The following is a 12,670-nucleotide window of genomic DNA, read 5'->3' on the forward strand; positions in this document are numbered from 1 at the left end:
CCGACTGAACCCCCTGAAGGCCCCCCCCCCCCCGGCTGGTGGGGCTGACGCAGGTGGGCTGCCCTGCTCTGCTGTGGGTCCTGCTGGGATGCAGCAGGGAGGAGAGGGGCATCCAGTGCTCTGCAGAAGCCAGTGGTCCCACACGCTGTTAATTTTCCACTTCCTCCTCTCCCAGACCTGAAACGTCTCCTGCTTCTTAGGAAGCACCTTCTGTTTTAAAAGTGACTGGCAAGCTTCCCTACGGTGAGGGCTGCTGCGGAGGATGCTCAGCATGTGTTCTCCCCTCCATAGGGAAAAGACCCTAATTTGAGGGGCGTTTGTAAGTGTGAAAATTCTTAACAAATGAAGCCAGGCTCCTTTCCCTATCTAATAATTTTTAAAGACCTGGTGAAGCAAGCTCGGTGGTCTTTCCAGGTGCCTGCCATGCCTCTCCTGCTTGCCCAGACCCTAACGCTGTGGATTGTCGCTCACTCACAGAAGCTGTGGAGGCTTGACTCTGTGCGTTGACTTCCATGGGAGCTTTGCCGTTAACATTGCTCGCAGCATCAATCCCCATGTGAGACAAGACCGGTACCCTCGTTGGGGATGTCAGGCTGGGGCCCTCCGCTGTTGGGTTCCTGTGGAAGTCTCCTGGAGGAGACTTCGTGGCTGCACATCTGCCAAGGAGAGATGGAGGGGATGCGCCTTCTTCCAGGCTGCATTGACTCCCCGGGTACGTGTGTACCATATAATATATAGGTTTGGTTTGAGCATAACTGCCACCCGAGGCAGTTTTTCTGCAGCGTGATGATAATAGGACTGACCAAAACTGTAGCTAAAACACCCAACCCCAATGTTTTGCTGCTGTGAACCAAGGGGCTGGGAATGGCTGCCTTTCTGAAGCCTCACCCTGCGCTGGGTTGCATGGTGGTTCATTTTCTGCATGGAAAAGCGATGGTAAAGAGGGGAGAGGAGCGGGCCTTGTGCTTTTGAGGGGGTACGTTTCAGTTCGGCACCGGGCAGTAAGCCCACCAGCTGGGCTGGTGCCCGGCCCGCAGCCCCCCAGTCCCCGAGCCATGGCGTACCTGGCTGCACGCCCACTGGCTCAGGGCTGTAGCTCCAGTGGCTCCTCGAGCCCCAGATTTCCCAAAATTTTAAAAGAAACCTGGGTTTCTGTCTCGGCAGTGGTGTTATTTGGAGGTTGGAAGGGGCTGCGCTAGGCTCATTCCCAATTCTCCACGGCTATTGGCAATAACTTGTTCTTTGTCTCTTCTTCTGCAGCACATCCCCCAAATGGGCTTTTAGTCAGATGCCAATGTGGGAAGCAGACAGCTTTCACCTGTCTTATCACCACTGCTGAAGTATTTCAACTGTACTGCGGTGTGCGTGTGGATTCTGCATCCCTCCCTGAGCTGTCCCTGCATCTCCTTTGGTTGCCAAAGTGCGTGTCAGTAACATGAGCAGGCTTGGGCATGGCCAAGGAGGCCAAAGCTGGAGCTAGTGCCTAGTCAGGGGACTATGGGGGATGTCCCTGCTCCTCTCCAGGATCTCTAGCACCTTGAGACCCAGCAGCATCACCTCCGGCCATCAGCCAGAGCCAAGGGGTGCAGTTTTCCCTCTCCCCCAGCCCTGGGAAAAACACTGAGACCTGTTAATCAGATCTTCTCCCTCCTCCCACCACGTGGAAATGGGGAAGGAAAAACCTGCTCCCCTCCTCTCCTGGCCAGGATGGGAAAAAGAAGCTGTATTTACTTTCTACTGCCTCGTGTCTGGAAGGAGGAGGAGAAAAGAGGATGTGGAAAGGAAGAAAGCAGAGGCTCGGGTCATGGGGATCCCCATCAATGACCACACTGGGGTCCACCGAAACCTGAAATGGGCACACAAGGTGAGCAGTCTGTGGTGTGGCAACCCCACTTGTAGAGAAAACGTTTATTGAGTCGTACAGTAACAGTACAGGGCAAACTGGGAAGGCAACCCAGAGAAAAATCTGTCCTATCTGTGGTTGTGTAGGGGTGTTGCTGGATGTTATTTATAACATTTAATTATTATTATTTTTTATTATTATTTTTACTTGTCCCAGTTCTTCCCAGCCAGAGAAGGTCACTCAAGCCATTGCTCAGGAAAGAAAATGGCGTTAAGCTGGTAAAAAAGAGAGAAACTCCTGTGGTTTTTGTTTTTTTTTTTCTTTTCACAGTTTTGCCATTCTCACTTTGGTGGGTGCTGAGATTTCCTGCACACCTCACCTGAACAAGAGCTGAGCGTGGCGGGGGAGGAAAAAAAAGAGGGGGGGGGGGGCAGAGATATGGAGGTGAGTCTGTGTTAATGCTTGCCAAGTAAAAAAAAAATTAAAACAATTTCTTGGCGACAAGCACCAGGGATGTGTGCCAGGGTGGTGGGCGCTGGGGCTGCGGGAGGGGGCAGGCAGCCGGGTGAAGGGGGAAACTGGCAGAGGGAGCGTAGCCCCTGCCTGCCCCTGCCTATTTCTGTGTAATGCCTGGAGCGGGGTGAGGTCCTCTTGGAGAGGGAAAAACAGCCCTTCCACCCAGATGGGATGGGTCTGGGCACCAGATGGGACGTGCTGGTCCTGCAGAAGGTTACTTGTGGCAGCAGGTCTGGAAGCAGCTCTAGGGTTATGGCCGCGGCTTGCCTCTGCAATGTGCTGGAACGGTCACGGGCACTGAAAGAGCACCCCACGCGTCCAACCTGTGTGGGGCCTGAGGTTGCTGACCCGAGCTGGGAGGAGTTGTTACTGCTGCAAAAGGAGGCAGAATCAGGCATAAAATGTGAAACGTGGGAAGAAATTAATATCCTGTGGCAAGTTTCCCCTACTTTTTTTGCTCTCCCTATACTTAAAAAAGAGAAGCTGAGGGGCTTGGGGCCTTCCACAAGCATTTACCTTGGGCTGTCGGCTCCAAACCTACCCTATTTTGAGCATAAGCTCCCTACTTTGCTGTGGTCTGGTGTAACAGTGTCGTGTGGGACGAGCAGTGCCTCCTCTGCCCTGGCAGTGTGACCCTGCCCAGGAGTAAATGACTGCGGCGGCTGTCAAGTAACTACAATAAAAATTAAGTGTTGCTGTTAACACACCTCTCCTCACTCCGATTCTCGTAATTAGGCCAGATAGAGCAGCTGCTAATTTCAATAGTTTCTGTGGCTCCCCTCAGACAGCCTTTGCAGCAGCAGTCCCTGATTTTAATTGGGCTATGAAAAGACATTACCCTTTTCTGAACCATTTGCTAGACCTGCTCACCCCCACAAATGGTGACACATGATTTTATTGCACAGAAGCCAAACGTAACAAATCAACAAATAACTCGTGGTATCTGATAATCCAGGTGACGTAGGTGAATAATTGCCTAGAAACTCACAGGAAGGCACTCGAATGCTGTTGTTTTTTGATGGTGACAAATGAACTGTGAGTATCAGGTTGCCTGCTTTGGCTTTTTGCAGGAATGGAGATAAAGATTTGAGTCCAGGACATCTAGGGCTAAGTCAGTTCAAAGGTCCCTGACATGGGTTTTTTCTCTGGGAGGAACGTGCTTCACTCCCCATTAAAGCGGTCCTACGTGGAGATAGCTACATTGTGCCAAGGCGCTCTTGCTGGGGGGTAAGGCTGCCCACGCCATCCCATGCCACCCTAGAGCTCCTGAATCCCCCATGTGGACAAGACCCATCGTTCATGGATCATGAAGTCAAAGTGAGGCAACATAACCCTCTAATCCGGTATTGTGTGCAGCACAAGCCGGGTGGCTTATTAATTTCAACTAGAGCATCTTTTTTTTCAGAAAAAACAAGCAAATGAGCCAAACATTTGGGACTTAATAATTTCCAGCAATGGAGAGTCCACAGCATTGCTGGGTAAGTTGTTCCAGCAGTTAATTATGCTGATGAAGTCAATGGAGTTACTGTAAACTGAAGTTCTACCAGTGTGACTGAATACAAAATTTGGCCTAGTTACCTGAAAGGAGCAGCACTTTGAAGTCTCTGTATGTCTTTAAATAAAATTATTCTCCAGTGGAAGATGCGGAAATGCAAGACTTTTCCTCTAAGCATACTGCAGCAGTCAATCGGTCTCCAGTATACTGCTGGAATATTAATACCAAATCCAAATTGCACCCATGTTTAAGACAGTTAATTGGACTTATTTTATACATAAGCCTGTCTGTCGTCGTTAGGGCTGTATTGCTGCTGGCTGTGATAACATTTTTATCTGTTAACTTCCAAGCTGCTACGACTAACACCAGCTACTTATGAAATGAGTCAGCTAACTTTCCTTTTAACCGTTTGTTCTGCTCCCTGAAGGTGTTATGAATGTTGTAGTATGACAAGCTGGTCGACACTCATTCCTTTAAAGCTTATGTAGCAATTTTATTGTCACAATAGGCTTTCAAAAAAATGGGTCGTAGTTTTGCAGCAGCTGGGCAAGAAACAGTTCCCGCTTCAGTGTGGAGACCTAAGTGAAAACAATTGTTTTGATTTATTTAAAAAGCATTTTGTGATGGAAATTGGTGTTACAAGATCCAGGGTTTTCCTCCCACAGGAACAATTCTTACAGGCTATCTGAATTATGCAGAAACCGTTAAGGCAGATTTATACTTAAACTGGATTGTAAGGAAATACACTGCAAACCACGCAACAAATCATTACTAATCACAATCAATGGGAATGATTAAAGCTCTGAAATCTTTCCTGAAGTTGCATTAATGAATGAGAAATTGCATGCAAACGGCACCGTGGTTCTCGGTCCCAGCCAGATGTTGTGCCTCTCATCCCCGCTCTCGCCCAGTGCTTTGGAAGGTTTTCCCTTGAGCCGATGTCCCGATAAATGGCTTTTCCATCCCAGGTGAAATCTCCATGGGAGGGACTGGGGACATTTATCCCCAGAAGGAACGCTGTAGCTTGTTACACCCTAAAAAGATGTTAACCCCTATAGACTAGTCACACCCTTACTCAGGTAAGGGTGTGATGGATAACTTATCTCTTAAGGGTAACTTATCTCTTCACGTGTAAAATGTCTGTGGTATTCTTCATAACTTCCTGTGCTTAACTGCTAGTGCTATGGCTGCTATACATGGCCAAGGAGCTATGCTTTCCCACCCCAGACGTGAACAGAGACCTCTGGCATATATTTATCTTTTTTTGCATACTTCACAGCAATATTTTGAAGCTTAAGAAGTCTCTCGGATAATGTTTGTTTGGTGTTTCAATAACCTCCTGTGAAAATGCTCGCAAAGGATTATTCTTCTTTCTGGTCCGCGATGATTTACTTATTCCTCCAACTCAATGTTTGCTGCGATGATTTACATTTACTTATTCCTCCAACTCAATGTTTGCTTCATGCTGATTATAAGGGCCATAAAACCATGGCACTGAAATGCATCATTTCCAGAGGCTGCTTGCTCTCTTTGCTGGGAGAAAATGAGGAATCACACTGCAGAGGATGCTTCCCAGATGGAGGATGGAGCCTGCTCTCCTGGAGCTGCAGAGCGGGGCGACAAGATGCATCTATGCCAGAAGCCCGCTGTCGCCAGCGCTGGCTGGGAGTGGAGGGTGATGGATGCCCCCGGGTATGTTCATGGCTGACAGTATCTAAGGAAGGCCCCATAAAGTGTAATCCTTAATCCGTCTCCTCGGGAGCCCAGAAAGGCTGACGTAGTTGGTGGGATGTGGATGAATTTGAGCCCTTTGAAGACAGAAGAGGATGACAGTTCCTCCGTGCCTACTGTGCTGGTGTGAACATGGCCTGCATGACAGAAACCTTTTCTAATGTCCCTGTGTTTTATCCTCACCCAAACGATCCAAAATAAAAAAAGAAGTCCCAGATTACCCAGCGCCCGCCTGCCTGTGCCTCCTGGGAGGCAGACGTGAACATCTGCTGCCTGCTCCAGCCAGGAGGCAGTAGATGTGCCTACAGACATTGGTGCACGTGCCTGGGAGAGCCGCAGTGTAATTGCTGAGTGGCGAATACCAGTTTATCACGTTCTGGGATCCTTTCCCATGCACACCCACTTTATATGCTTCTTTCCTGTTTAGAGGGGAGATTATCTCAGCCCATAAACACCCCTGTAGTGAGATAGCTTTGTGCAGCTCTCCTCTGTGTGGCAGAGGTAATGGTGAGGATGCCCAATGTAAGGAAACCTGTGCACCACAGAACCTGTCCTCCAGGCTGCTCTGCTGCTGAGTGCCCTTTTGATGCCATCTCCTCCAGCCGCTGCCCCACAATAAACCGTGTCCACACCGCGTCTGCAGCACTGGGAGCACCATCAGCTCAGCGGGGTTTCGCAGCTGCTTGAAGAGGCACTGCCGGGAAGAGATGTCAACACCTGCTTTTGGATGCTCCCATACCCCAGCACAGCACAGATGTCCCTCAAAGGCTGGGAGAGGTGATCCAGATCCAGTGCATCATATCTCCCCAAAGGGTGTTGCGGCAAAGCGGTGCTTCTTGATGCAATTGCTTCTTAGTGACAGGAATGAGGTAGCTGTGTTTTAATGAAGAGCGGCTTGAGCTTCACTGTGAGTCCCGGTGTGGGAGGATTGTTCTGCTGTGGGTCAGCGCTATTGGTGAGTTCACTCCGCTCCTCCACACGGCCACTGGCCCCAGGCGCTGCGGGATCACCCCTCTGGCTCTGGCCAAAAGTCACCTGAAATCTCTCCTTGCTGCTGGTGCCGGTGTTGGTGAAGGAGGCGATGAGCTGGACTGATAATTGTGTCTTCTGTACAACAATAGATAAGCAAACATTTGAGGAGGAAGAAACTAGTGAGGGGAGAAAAAGAACCTGTATTTCTCACGGTATCGGGATACTAGTGCTTGGCTAACAGGCTGATGCAAGCTCGGGCTGTTTCAAGCCAGAATGTTTTAACAGGGCAAAAGGAGGTTTCAAACCAGAATGTTTTAACAGGGCTGGTCTTGGAGGCTGATCATCTTCCTCCTTTTGTAAAAGCCAAAGGGCTGTGTCCCCAGTAGGTCTGCTTTGATTTAATACTCGCCTGAAAGGAATCAGGAGTGCCTCCACAAGCACCTAATGCTTCTGTGAGCCTACAGTTCATCGCTACAAATGTGCACACGGTTCTGTGTGTGCCAGAGTTTCAGCTCATGGGGTATCACAGAGCATTTTCTGCTTCATTTTTTTCGTAGTCTTTGTAAGAATTCCCTATTTTTACCCTCAGCTGTTATTGCTGAGTTAAAGGGATGCACTTGCAGAGGATATTCATCCCTGGCATTCATCCCAGGTTACCTGGATGGCTGCCTGAGAGCCTTCATGTTTGTTCTTACCTTCATGAGCCCTTGTCCCATGGTATAGCTTCTCTCAGAGAAACCTGGCATCTGACCCTATCATTGCTCCTCCATTCCTGTGAACAGTTTTATGGTTTGCATGTTCGAGGCTGTTTTCTGCTTTTCTATCTATCTAGTTCACAAATACTCACTGATGAAATGATCCTCTAACTCTGAGCTGACTGTGAGATGCTGTGTTCAGCAAAAGCAGGTTCGCTCTTCAAAACCTTTCCTGCCGCTTCTTGGTGCCGCATCGCTTTGTGAATCAGTGTCTCACTTCTAATGGCGAAGAGTCCCATTCATAGTCAAGATTATGCTTCTGGCACTGAACATAGCTGTCTTCTGAAAAGTCTCTCCTGCTCCGCTTTAATCTTTCCCTGTTTAACTGTGCGGGTTGTGCATGCTCCGCTTCTCAGTAGGTACTAGAAGCCCTTGTCTGAAGACTCTGGCAAAAAGGTTTTGCTTCTTTTAAGTGAAACAGATCTTTAGAGAGCCAGACACTGCTAGTGTGTGTTTCTTTCCATGCTTTAGACAGTCTTCCATGTCGTTTTCTCTAAGTTCATTCTCAGTGCTTCTTGCCGGTGTCTCCCTGGACCCTCAGTTTGTATCCCCTTTCTGCACGCATTGCTTCAAAGTAGTTCTTCCTACCTTCACGAAAAGACAAAAAAACCCTCTCACCGTGGTCAGTGCATTCCCGGGATGCTTTGACACCCTGGAATCTCTGGTTGCTGCCGTGAGATTCCCACTCCACTGGTCACCCTGCCTCCCCATCGCTCTTTGCCCTGCCTCCACTTCTGATACAAAATCAGCGTTCTTTGCTGGTAGATAAGGTGAGCCCTGCGGCAGGATGGCTAACGAAGATGAGTCTTTGTGAAGGGAGCAATCTGAGAGGGGGAAGTCTACCTTACGCCGTAGTACCAGTACCAGCTGACTCCATCTGCAGCTCTTCCAAACAAGAATATTTTGGTCTCCCAAAGGCCATTGGTAATTCTGACTATAATCCATGCAGGGGGATCAGACTTTAAAGTCCTTGTCCATCTTCTCTCCCTTTCCACTGACACCAGCCCATTTTCAGGTCAACATATTCATTTTTAAGTTGCTAGTAAGTCTACAACACTGGCATGGCATTTCAAAGTAAATTCAGTAGCAGAGGTTGAACAATGCTCACAGATCACTAATTTATGTAGCTTTTATCAAAGCAAAGTACAAAGATGCTTTTAAATAATAGTCTTTTATTAATACCATCAATACTATTATTACACAGTACTATCAACCATACAATTTTACGTTTAGCTGTGAATTTATTTTACAGAAAAGAGGATGGTTTGCAGTTCCAGCTGAAGATCTTTCTGGTTAAGAAATGGTGTTGTATATAGCATGGCTGCTGCCTTCGGTTTCTTGTCTGGAATGATGTGATTCACCTTTGTATAAAGAAAATATACACTCTCTCAGTCTTCACTGCTGTTGGACACCTGTAAGTCATCTCAAAATTTAGCAATATGTGAAGGTTTTCCATCCAGAATTGAAGCGATGGTGCTAGCCAACACATTGTCTTCAAACACAGAAATTGCCTCGAAAGTATCAGTTGATATTTGATGTAGATTGGATCAAGCATTTGACAAGCCTTAAAAAAAAAGGCAGTTGATTGACAGCTGTGAAGGCAGATTACTTTTTTTTAATACTGCTTTGAGGGAGGTCTTTCTTGGTCAATGTCCTGTCAGTGGTGTGACTGTAAAGTTTGAGCCGAGCCAGAGCCAAAGCTTACCAACTCTTTTGCTCGTTGACGTGCTCTGATGTCTGATTTTGTGAGGGTTGGGATTACCCTTAGAGAACGAGCACGGGCTATTGAAGCAGCTGCACATGTCTCTAGCAGCCTGTAGGAAGGGTGGGCTTTGCACCCAGCTGTAGAGGTGTGAAGGCAACTCGTGTCCAGGTCAGTGCTAGCTCCTCTACGTTGTTCCTATCGAGTCAAAACAGAGGACCGCTCAGCTCTCCTGGCTTTCAGGCCAGGCTTTGGATAAGTGAATTTTCTCTGCCTGTTTTTCTTCCTCAACTACAAATGGAGCTGAAGGCGGCTGGCAAGGACCTAAACATTAAGTTTTAGATGCCTGAGTCATGGCAGGTGAATCTTACCCACATGTTGAACTGCTAAATGAAGCCACACGCAGGCTCTTAAATGCCCATCTCCCCAGAAGCCTTGGCCAGCACAAAAATGACTTGAAAGCTGCTCTTCCACCTTATGGCTGGGAAGATTGCAGGTACTTTCCCATTTGCCTGGAGATGTTGTTAGAAGGCAGCAGAGGCCCGTTTTACCACCATAACAAGTTAATTAACTCCATTTTCCCCCAACTAAGCTGAGCAAAGGTTTTGTGCAAGCCACATACACTATATTGAGAAACAGGGCTTTTCTCCCACATTCTTGCTGTGCCCGCAGTGATATGGCTAACAAAAGCTGTTGTCTTCGCAAAAGGAAAATCGTACTTCTGAATTGTTTCCAACGGCCTGGGTTGCTCTTCTGGTTTCTAACTAAACTCTCTGCATTAGAAGAAATCTCTGTTGCAAATTGCCTGTTTCCCTCACCAAGCTCTTGTGAATCATCCACGAGGGAACAACACGGTGCCACTACCGTGCTGAGCACAGCAGCTGCCAGGCTGCTCTCCTCGTCTGCTGCAAGACGATGCCCAACATGAGCATTCAACAGCTTTTGTGGGTCATTCACACAACTTTCAAAATTTTTGGCCTTTTTTTTGCCCCACTTGATTCAAACAAGATATGCCACCAAGGTTTTGCAAAAGAGGTTTCCAGATACTTTTTCATAGCAGGGTTGCCTATGACAAGAAGTGTAAAAAGCCTCTGCAAATCAGGAAACTTATTCTGCCGTGCAATCTGTGTAGGAAGAAGTTCACTCACCACTTTCTGTGCTTGGCTCTGCCAGTGCAGATTCAACATCTCGCGGCTTCGATTCCTGCGAAGCACTCTCAAAATATTTGTCACAGACTGCTTTTGCTCGAAACCTGCGGGAGCAGAGCAAGCTGTGCAACACAGCATGCCAGCATGCTTGTGAAAAATCCCTTCTGGATGCCTGTCACTGCTCTGCTTAGCATTTACCTTTGCACTCACTATGGCCATTTTCTTGACCTTGCGTTTACCTCCATGGCACTTACCCACTTCCTTGCTCAGCTGCAGATCTTGTTGGCTGGCTCAGACATCGCTGCACATGCAGCAGTCTGTCAGCTAGACAGTAACCCCACTGAGGAAGAGATGTGCTGATTTCATCTGACTTTGGCACATGAATTTGATTAAAATATCAAAGAAAGAATCCATTGACGTAGGTGTTTTTGAAGACCCATTTGCACGACTTCACAGATGTTACTCAAACAGATGTTTTTTCTGACCACCATAGGAAAATCTTTGGTTTGATGATGGAGGAGGAGTCGCTACCCATGCTGTAACAGTGGTGCTTGGGATGAAGAGTTGTGTGATCGATGTGCCAGTGCTCCACAGCTGATGTTTTGCAAACCACCCATCTGGCTGCTGAGCTACTCTGGCTGCTGATTTCACAGCACCAGCAATCACTGAGTCTCCTTCCTCACCTGTGGCTGGAACAAGCTGAAAACCAAGGGGTGGATGAAGGTGATCTGGGTGACTGCTTCTGCAGGGACTTTCCTCTGGGCTGTGCTAGGCCACAGAATACTGTCTTGTCCCTGGAGAAACAAGAATCGAGGGGAAAAGTTATAATGCAAACCCATAATGCTGCAAAACTGCAGTAGGGCAAAGACATATTCCTGAAGATCTGTCAGAAAATGAAACAAAAATGAGAGCTGTTCTGGTGAGTCAGAAATATTTGGCCATCACTGTCTGCAAACTACAGCCTTTGATAACCAGTCAGCTACTGAGAAATTCAACGTACTCAATGGTGAGTTTTATGATCATCTCCCCTCTCAGCTACCAGATTTTGACAGCTTTTTAGGAACATAATGACATCTTTTTGGGCTTCTTTGCCCTTGTCCTCTTTCTTTGTTGTCTTCTCCTTTTCTTATCTCAGCAGTTAGGTCCATTCTTGAGCTACCTTCCCACCCTTCACAGAGACCTCTGTAAGATGACTGAACATCGCCTTCTTCACTCTTTCTCCCTGTCTTGAAGCTGCCAGATGTTCAGCACTGGTTAAAATTAGTGCCCTGGAGGCGTCTGAATGATGTAGATGCCAACACTGTAAGATAAGAAGTGTAAAATGCAGTTATTGTCTAGTGGTCAGTCTCCAGGGTGACAAAGCTGGAGGCTGTTGGTGACATACCAAGTCATCTCCACAGCCTTGGGGCTCCGGGGAGGGTAAGTCCTTTCCTCACCTCTGTGCTTTTGGCAGGCTGAGGCATGGAGCCTGCCTGGTTTGGGGAACTGACTTTGAACAGGTTACACACTGCTGTACTGGATTTTGAGTATTGCTCTGGAGGAGGCTGTACATCTGCTTCACACCCTAAGTGCCCCTCTACTAACAGGGGGTTGAGGAGGAAGGGTCTAGACTGGGTCAGACCGGTGCCTGTATTTGCACTCCTGATTTAATTCCAATATTAACCCCCCCCCCCATTAGATTCACATGATGGAGCAGCAAAGAAAGTGCCTATTTATGGAGGCTGAGGAGAATCCACAGAGATGTGGGTTGCTGTTATTTGTCTAAATGGTGCCTCCAGACATCAAGAGTGGCTGGAAGGGCTTGTTCAGGATCAATGGAGAAGGCAGCTCTGCCTGGCTGTGTTAAAGCCTTAATACAACACTTTCAGCATCTAGAATTGCATTTCTTGTCTTTCGTGATAGAAGTCTTATTTTGCAGGAAGTTTCACGCGCAGAGAGCGTAATGCTTTTTGAGTCTTGTGAGAAAAGTGTGCGCCTTACTTGTTTGCAAAGTGACTTTTCAACCACACCATGGCTATTTTACAAAGAGTAAGATTAGGTGTACATGTAGAAGAGAAAAAAAAAAGCTGTAAGAAAAGGTTTCACTAAAAAAAATTACAGGAGGCTATTAATTGAAAGGAAGACACATCTGGCAGATCTGGAAAAGTAACAAGCAGTCCTGCTTTTCTGCACTGAATTTCCTGTAATGTAAAAACGCAGTTTTGCAACAAAACTATACAAGGCTCAAGTTTTTAACAAACCAACATATGTTAAGGAATTTTTTAAAATTCATTTTTGTCCCTTGTCCATTTTATTTTGACTCCTGAGTCCTTCTTCAAGTATGTATCCAAACACTCAGTGGCCATCACTGCTGGGTCCTCCTGGGCAGAACGCTAGCAAGAAATGCTGAGGGTGCCTTGGCATTTATTCAGGTCGATCAAGAAGAGAGCAGCTGGCTGCCTGATATACCACTTCATTAAGAGCTGTCAGTCCCTGGCATCCGTGAGCCCATCAGTCGATGCGTTGTGC

The sequence above is a fragment of the Aptenodytes forsteri genome, unplaced genomic scaffold, assembly GCF_000699145.1.
Source record: "Aptenodytes forsteri isolate BGI_AS27 unplaced genomic scaffold, ASM69914v1 Scaffold155, whole genome shotgun sequence".
Classification (NCBI taxonomy): Eukaryota; Metazoa; Chordata; class Aves; order Sphenisciformes; family Spheniscidae; genus Aptenodytes; species Aptenodytes forsteri.